We start from the raw sequence: 8761 nt of genomic DNA on the forward strand, positions 1-8761 counted from the left end.
AACCACAGAGAATCTCACACTGTGTGAAATTCCTATGAAAGTCAAGATGGATACAAATACAGTTGTCCCCTTCTATCCAGGAGGTACCTTTCAAAACTGGCAGTGGATGCCTAAAACCAGGGATAGTACTTCTGTACTGTATATACTGTTTTTTCCCATACCTACGTATGATAAAGTTTTATTTATAAATTAGGCACGGTAAGATTAATAACAAATAATAATTATAACAATATACTGTAGTAAAAGGTATGTGAATGTGGTCTCTCTCTCCCAAAATACCTAATGTTGCAGTCCTCACCCTTCTTGTGGTGGTATGAGATGATAAAACGCAGGCGATGAAATGAAGGGGGGTGAATGATGCAAGGGTTATGATTAGGTTCCATTGATCTCCTGCCCATAAGTCAGAAGGAGGATCATCTGCTTCCAGACCAAGGCTGACCTCCAGAAAGTGGAACTACAAAAAAGCAGAAACCCCAGATAGGGGGACTATGGTACTCCAAGTCTCCCCAATTTCATTTAATGTTTTAGAGAGACTGACTGAGGGAGTGGAGTTAAAAGTAGAAAAGGGGAAGAAAAGACAAAATATCATTATTTCAAGTGAAATTACTTATCCCTGAAAATCCAGAAAAACCCACTAAAACCTGAAGAATTTAGAAAGGCGTCTTGAAGAAATAGGTATTTTTTTAAATAAATTATCTTTTATTGCAGAGGTTGAGCCAATGATGTCACTGAATTACTTTTTTTTTTAATTTTATTTATTTATTTGACAGAGAGAGACAGCACAAGCAGGGGGAGCAGCAGGCAGAGGGAGAGAGAGAAGCAGGCTCCCAGATGAGCAAGGAGCCCAATGTGGGACTCATCCCAGGACCCTGGGATCACAACCCAAGCTGAATCAGCAGCTCAACTAACTGAGCCACCCAGGTGTCCCGAGGAAAGATATATTTATGTGTAAAAAGTGTTATGTGTGGGCAATATAAAGAAGGGAACACATAAAAGGAAAGAAGACTATAGCTTTTTCTCTATGCTAATATCAAAGACTTATGCTCTGTGGAAGAAAAGAAGATCCCATTCAATGGAAGAGGGAAAGCAAAAATTTGTATATAGAGATTATATGATTGTGTACTTGGAGATATAAACTCAAATGAAAACTATTAATAACAATAAGAGAAAGGCATAATTTGGGTACAAAATCAGTACACAAAAATTAGTGTTTTGGGGGGCATTAAAGAAAAAAAATTAGTATTTCCATATACAAAGAATCAGGTAGAAAATATAATAGAAATAAAAATATCCCATACAGCACCAAAAAGGAATACTAACTAGGAATAAATTAACAAGAAATGTTCACTTTCTTCTATAGGCCACTGGAGTACATAAAAGAAAACTTAAATCCCTGTTTGTAGATAAGAAGGCTCAATATAATAAAGATGTCAAATCTCTCTAATTTAAATTATAACATTAATGTAATCCTAATAAAACTTCCAAATGTATTTGAGAGGTACTTGAGTATTAGAAAGTTGATTTTTTCTCTTTTCAAATTTTTATTTAAATTCTAGTTAGTTAACATACAGTGCAATATTGATTTCAGGAGTAGAATTCAGGGGCACCTGAATGGCTCACTCAGTCAAGCATCCATTTCTTGGTTTCAGCTCAGGTCCGATCTCAGGGTCCTGGGATCCACCCCAGCGTTCCACTCTGCACTCAGTGGAGAGTCTGCTTGGGGATTCTCTTCCTTTCCCTCTGCCCCTCTTCCCACTCATGGGCTCTCTCTTTCTAAAACAAATTTTAAAATCTTAAAAAAAGGAATAAAATTCAGTGATTCAGTGCTTACATACAACACCCAGTGCCCATCATAACAAGTGCCCTCCTAAACCATCACCCATCTAGCCCATCCACCACCCACATCCCTCCATCAACCCTGTTTCTTCTCTATTTTAAGAGTCTCTTATGGCTTGTTTCCCTCTTTTCTTTTATCCCTCTCCCATATGTCCATCTTTTTTGTTTCTTAAATTCCCCCATAGGAGTGAAAATCATATCGTATTTGTCTTTTTCTGACTGACTTATCTTGCTTAGCATAAGACATCCTAGCTCCAACCACATCATTGCAAATGGCAAGATTTCATTCTTTTTATGGCTGAGTAATATTCTATTGTGTGTGTGTGTGTGTGTGTGTGTGTGTGTGTGTGTGTGTATCACATCTTCTTTATCCATTCATCAGTTGATGGACATCTGTGCTCTCTCCATGGTTTGGCTATTGTTGATAATGCTGCTTTAAACATTGTGGTGCATGTACCCTTTTTAAACTGTATTTTTCATCCTTTGGGTAAATACCCAGTAGTGCAGTTACTGGATTATAGAGTAGTTCCTATTTTTAACTTTTTGAGGATACTCCATACTGTTTTTCAGAGTGGCTGCACCAGTTTGCATTCCTACCAACAGAGCAAGATGATTCCCTTTTCTTCGCATCCTCCTCAATATCTGTTGTTTTTTGTGTTATTAATTCTAACCATTCTGACCAGTGTAAGGGGGTATCTCATTTTGGTTTTTATTTGTATTTCCCCTGATGATGTGTGGTGTAGAGCATCTTTTCACGTGTCTGTTAGCTGTCTGGATGTCTTCTTTTGTAAAAATGCCTATTCATGTCTTCTGCCCATTCCTTAACTGGATTATTTGTTTTTTGGGCATTCAGTTTAATAAGTTCTTGGTTTGGGATAGTAACCCTTTATCAAATATGTCATTTGTAAATATCTTCTCCCATTCTATAGGTTACCATTAGATTTAATGACTGTTACCTTTGCTGTGAAAAAGCTTTTTATCCTGATAAAGTCCCAATACTTCACTTTTGCTCTTGCTTCCCTCACCTCTAGCCATGTGTCTAGTAAGAAGTTGCTCCAGCTGAGGTCAAAGAGGTTGCTGCCTGTATTCTCTCCTCTAGTATTTTGATGGTTTTCTGTCCCACATTTAGGTTTTTCATGCATTTTGAATTTATTTTTCTATATGGTGTAAGAAAGTGATCCAGTTTCATTCTTCTGCATGTCACTGTGCAGTTTTCCGAACACCATTTGTTGAATAGACTGTCTTTTTTCCATTGGATATTCTTTCCTGCTGTGTTGAAGATTAGTTGACCACGGGGTTGAGGGTCCATTTCTGTGTTTTCTATTCTGTTCCATTGATCTATGTGTCAGTTTTTGTGCCAGTACCATACTGTCCTCATGATTACAGCTTTGTAATACAGCTTAAAGTCTAGAATTGTGATGCCTCACACTTTGCTTCTCTTTTTCAACATTACTTTAGCTATTTGGAGTCTTTTATGGTTCCATACAGATTTTAGGATTGTTGGTTCTAGCTCTGTATACAATGCTGGTGTCATTTTGACAGGGATTGCATTGAATGTGTAGATTGCTTTGGATAGTATAAACATTTTAACTATGTTTATTCTTCTAATCCATGAGCACGGAATGTTCTTCCATTTCTTTGTGCCCTCTTCAATTCCTTTTTTTAATTTTATTTATGCTTTTTCCTTTTTTAAATTTAAATTCAACTAATTCATGTATATTATTAGTTTCAGAGGTAGAGTTCAGTGATTCATCATCAGTTTTACGTAACACCCAGTGCTTATTACATCACATGCCCTCCTTAATGTTCATCACCCAGTTATCCCATCCACCCACCCCCTCAATTTCTTTCATAATTGTTCTATAGTTTTCAGGGTACAGATCTTTTACCTCTTTAGTTAGGCTTATTATTAAGTATCTTATGGGTTTTGGTGCCATTATAAATGGATCAATTCCTGATTTCTCTCTCTGCTGCTTCATTATTGGTGTATAGAAATGCAACACATTTCTGTACGTTGACTTTATATCCTGTGACTTTGCTGAATACGTGAATCAGTTCTAGCAATCTTTTGGTTGAGTCTTTCAGATTTTCTACATAGAATAACACATCATGTGTGAAAAGTGAAAATTTGACTTCTTCCTTATCAATTTCAATGCCTTTTATTTCTTCTTCTTGTCTGATTGGTGAGGCTGACTTCCAGTATTACATTAAGTAGTAATGGTGACAGTGTCTTGTTCCTAACCTCAGAAGAAAAGCTCTCAGTATTTCCCCACTGGGAATGATCTTAGTTGTAGTTCTTTCATATATGGCCTTTATGATGTTGAGGTATGTTCCATGTATCCCTAACTCTGTTGAGGGTTTTTATCAAGAATGGATGCTATAGGGACACCTGAGTGGCTCAGCTGGTTAAGCACCTACCTTCAGCTCAGGTCATGATCTCAGAGTCCTGGGAATGAGCTCTGACTCCATATTGCAGTCTGCTTCTCCTTCTACCTCTGCCCCTCCCCCCATTCCTCTGTGCACTTTCTCTCTCAATTAAATAAATAAAATCTTTTTTTAAATTTCTTTTCAGCATAACAGTATTCATTGTTTTTGCATCAAACCCAGTGCTCCATGCAATCCATGCCCTCTCTAATACCCACCACCTGGTTAAGATTTTATTTATTTATTTGACAGAGGGAGAGAGATCACAAGTGGGTAGAGAGGCAGGCAGAGAGGGAGAAGCAGGCTCCCTACGGGGCAGAGAGACCAATGCGGGGCTCAATCTCATGACCTGAGCCAAAGGCAGAGGCTCAACCCTCTGAGCCACCCAGGCGCCCCTAAATAAATAAATAAAATCTAAAAAATCTAAATAAATAAAATCTTTAAAAAAAAAAAAAAGAATGGATGCTGTATTTTATCAAAAACTTTCTCTGCATCTATTGAAAGGTTCAAATGTTTCCTATCCTTTCTTTTATTAGTGTGGTGCATCACATCAATTGATTTGTGAATATTAAACACCCCTGCAGTCCAGGAATAAATCCCACTTGACTGTGGTAAATGATTCTCTTTCCCCACAGAAGCACTGCTAAGCCAGTCATGACCCTGGTACAGCAGACTTCTAAAACTTCAGATTTTGCACTCTGCTGCTTATAATACCTTGCAGTAGTCTCTGTAAGAAGGGTTCCCTCCCCTCCACAGCACCCACAGTTCTTATCCCCCCAAATCAACTTTCTGCATTTCCTACTTTCATGAGGTTGTCCCTTTTCTACTTCTAGTCTTGCAGTTTTGTTCTCTCAGTCTTCAGATTTACTCCTTGAGTGCTCAGAATGATTTGCTATTTATCTAGCTGTGTTTGAAGGACAAGGCAAGCTTAGAGTCCCCGTACTCCACCATCTTAACTCCTCTTCCTAAAAAAGTTGATTTTAAAGTCTTATGAAATTGGGGTCCCTTGGTGGTTCAGTCAGTTGAGCAAATGATTCTTGGTTTCAGCTCAGGTCATGATTTCACAGGATCTTGAGATCAAACTCCATGTCAGACTACAAGCTCAAGTGAGGAGTCTGCTAAAATTTCTGTCTCCTCCTCCCTCTGCCCCTGCCCCATGTTTGATCACCCTCTCTCTCTCTCTCTCATAAATAAATATTTAAAAAAAAATAAAGTTATATGGAATTATAAACTTTTAATAAAATCAAAAGAAATAACTTTAAAAATTCCCTAATCTTATGGTCGTAGATGTCAATGTTGTAAAATTCACTAAGAGTCCAAAACAATGAAACCCATCTATTAAAAAACTTACCCCAAGACATGTTGTCAAAAAATTTTAGATCACTGGAGCACCTGGGTGGGTCAGTGGGTTAAGCCTCTGCCTTCAGGTCAGGTCATGATCTCGGGGTCCTGGGATGGAGCCCCACATCGGGTTCTCTGCTCAGCAGGGAGCCTGCTTCGCCCTCTCTCTCTGCCTACTTGTGATCTCTCTCTGTCAAATAAATAAATAAAATTTTTTTTAAAAATCTCAGATGAACTGTATATGCAGATCATAAATCCTTCCAGAAAAGAAATATAATCAACTATAAAAGGCTATTCTGTTTGCTAAAAGACTGGTGCAATGCCTTAAAAATCTCTGAAAATAAATATTTTCAGTCCAGAATTTCCAGCCAAGCCAGGAATCTAGGACTCAAAAAGTTTGTCTCCCGTTTTTTTCTTAAGAAGGTACTAGGGTCAGGGCTCAGCAGAATCAGGGAGAAAATCCAAAACAAAGAGTTCATGGAATTCAGAAACTCACAGATTTAACCTAGGAGAGCAGCAAAACAGTCCCAGGATACTGACTGTGCAGTCGGCTTAGAAAGCAATCCAGCCAGATGGAGCAGGAGACAAAGGACTCAGTGCCTGGAAAAAAGTAGACTCAACCGGACTTGAGGAACAAAATGAGACTATGCATATGAGAAAGTAGGCAAAGTAAAGTTGAGGTAACTATTCTCTCTGGGGGGAACATAAAGCTGTACAAGAAAGAAAGTATAATTCTATTTAACTTTAGAGTGAGCAAGGGGTACCTGGGTGGTGAAGCTAGTGGGTCACCCAACTCTTAGCTTTGGCTGGAGCCATAGGATTGATCCCCATGTCAGAGTCCGCTGGAATTTCTCTTTCCCTCCTCCTGAGCCCCTCCCCCTTCTAAAATGAATAAATAGGTGGAGCGACCTCGGGGAGGCTGGAACAAGTGTGCCCAGGAACTAGTACTCCCAGAGCAACCCCCGGGCCTCCCATCTCCGCCCTGCAGTGCTCTCTGGCACCAAGCACTACAATTCACTACAAGTTCAGCATGCCGTGAACCTGATGGCCGGGCTTCTGGGGCAGCCTCGAGACCTCCCACCCGCCCAGCTCTCCAGCCCAGTCTCTGCTGCTGCACCCCCCGCGTGCAGGGCGGGACGCGAGCCATGGAGGAGACGCTGCCCCCAGGCTGCAGCAAGCCACACCTGGAGAAGCTGACCCTGGGAATCACCTGCATATTAGAATCTTCCCCAGGTGTGACAGAGGTGACTATCATAGAGAAACCACCTGCTGAATGTCATATGATTTCTTCATGGGAACAAAAAAATAACTGTGCTACCTGAGGATGTGAAGAATTTTTATTTGATGACCAATGGCTTCCACATGGCATGGAGTGTGAAGCTGGATGAGCACACCATTCTGTTGGGCAGCATGGCAATTAACAACATCTCAAAACTGACTCAGCTGACATGGGGAGATGGAGAGGAGAAGGGAGTTGAGGGAAATTGGAAGGGGAGATGAACCATGAGAGACTATGGACTCTGAAAAAAACCTGAGGGGTTTGAAGGGGCAGGTGGGTGGGAGGTTGGGAGAGCCAGGTGGTAGGTATTACAAAGGGCACGTATTCCATGGAGCACTGGGTGTGGTGCATAAACAATGAATTTTGTTACACTGAAAAGAAATTTTTAAAAAATTAAATAAATAAATAAATAAATAAATAACTGACTCAACTCAACCATGTCTTCTGTGTATTCACTCCCTAATGCACCAACTCTGGCAGACCTGGAGGATGATGCACTTAAAGCCAGTGAGAACCAGCTAGAGAAGCCTCACTTTGATTCTCGCAGGATGGTATTTGAGCTGGATCCTTGCAATGGGAATGGGAAGGTTTGCCTTGTCCACAAAAGAGGGAAACCAATGCTAGCACCAGACACTGAGATCTGGTTCCTGGACAGAACATTATACTGGCATTTTCTCACAGACAACTTCACTGCTTACTATTGCCTGCTCATCACGCACCTGGGCCTACCACAGTGGCAGTACACCTTCACCAGCCATGGCATTAGCCCACAGGCCAAGTAGTGGTTCAGCATGTATAAACCCATCACCTACAACACAGACCTACTTGCAGAAGAGACCAACTCCTTCGTGAACAAGCTGGATCCCAGCAAAGTGTTCAAGAGCAAGAACAAGACCTTAATCCCCAAAAGGCCAGTACCGCCTGCACGTGGCCAAAAGGACCCCCAGGTCCTCCCTCTACCTCTAAATCCTCTTCTAGCCCTGGAAACCCTGTCTGGAAATGAGCACCCCTACCGCCCTTCGAGTCCCTCAGCAATGATTTCCATGCACAGATGGCCTAAGCCTCAGATTCTATGAGTTGTACCATAGCTCTCTTCCCATCAGAGTGAGCCAAATCCTAGGCTTTCTACTTCCGTTGGCATTAGCCAGGAGTTCAAGGGCATTCTCATGTCTCTCCCAAAGTCCTTTCCTCATCTCTTGCCTCTGAAAAAGAGTTTCAGAACTTAAGTGTTAAATAGAGCTATTAAGAGCTTTCCTCTCTTTCTACCCCCAACCCTCTACACATGTCAGCAGTGATGAGAGAAATCCCCTGAAGAAACCACTGATTTCGACCCATGAGGCATTAGAACTATGCTGTTCCATTAGTAATCACTAGCCACGGTGGCTGTTTAAACTATATTAAAAATTCAGTTCCTCAGTTGCATTAGCCACATTATGAGTATCCATGTGGCTAGTAGCTTCTGTATTTAACAACAGAGATAATGGAACATTTCCATCATCACAGAAAGTTCTGTTGAGCAGCACTGCATTAGAATATTTTCATGCTGCCCTTACTCAGATCAGTTCATTTTTGTTAGAAAATGTGGACACCTCGATTTGATGGGTCATAATGTTCCATGAAGATTCTTGAAGATCCAGTTGTATATGTTCTTTTTATTTTTCCTAATTCCCTCTGGTCCTTTTTTCAGCTTCCTATAAGAGCTTGTTGTTTCCAAAATAAAATAAAATATAATAAAATAAAGATAAAATGAATAAATAAATCTTTTTAAAAAGCATTAACTTTATAGTGAACAAAACTTCCATCATTATAATGACTCATTCAATTTGCTCACATAACTAAAAATACTGCTTTATTTTGGGAAGATGAAAAAGGGGAGGAGGA

The 8761-nt window shown here is 40.2% G+C and overlaps 1 pseudogene; it reads left to right on the forward strand.

Annotated features, from left to right (window-relative positions):
* The first annotated feature begins 6645 nt into the window (after window positions 1-6645).
* LOC116577452 lies at window positions 6646-7883 on the forward strand (annotated as a pseudogene).
* Window positions 7884-8761: the final 878 nt, after the last annotated feature.

The sequence above is a fragment of the Mustela erminea genome, chromosome 18, assembly GCF_009829155.1.
Source record: "Mustela erminea isolate mMusErm1 chromosome 18, mMusErm1.Pri, whole genome shotgun sequence".
Taxonomy (NCBI): domain Eukaryota; kingdom Metazoa; phylum Chordata; class Mammalia; order Carnivora; family Mustelidae; genus Mustela; species Mustela erminea.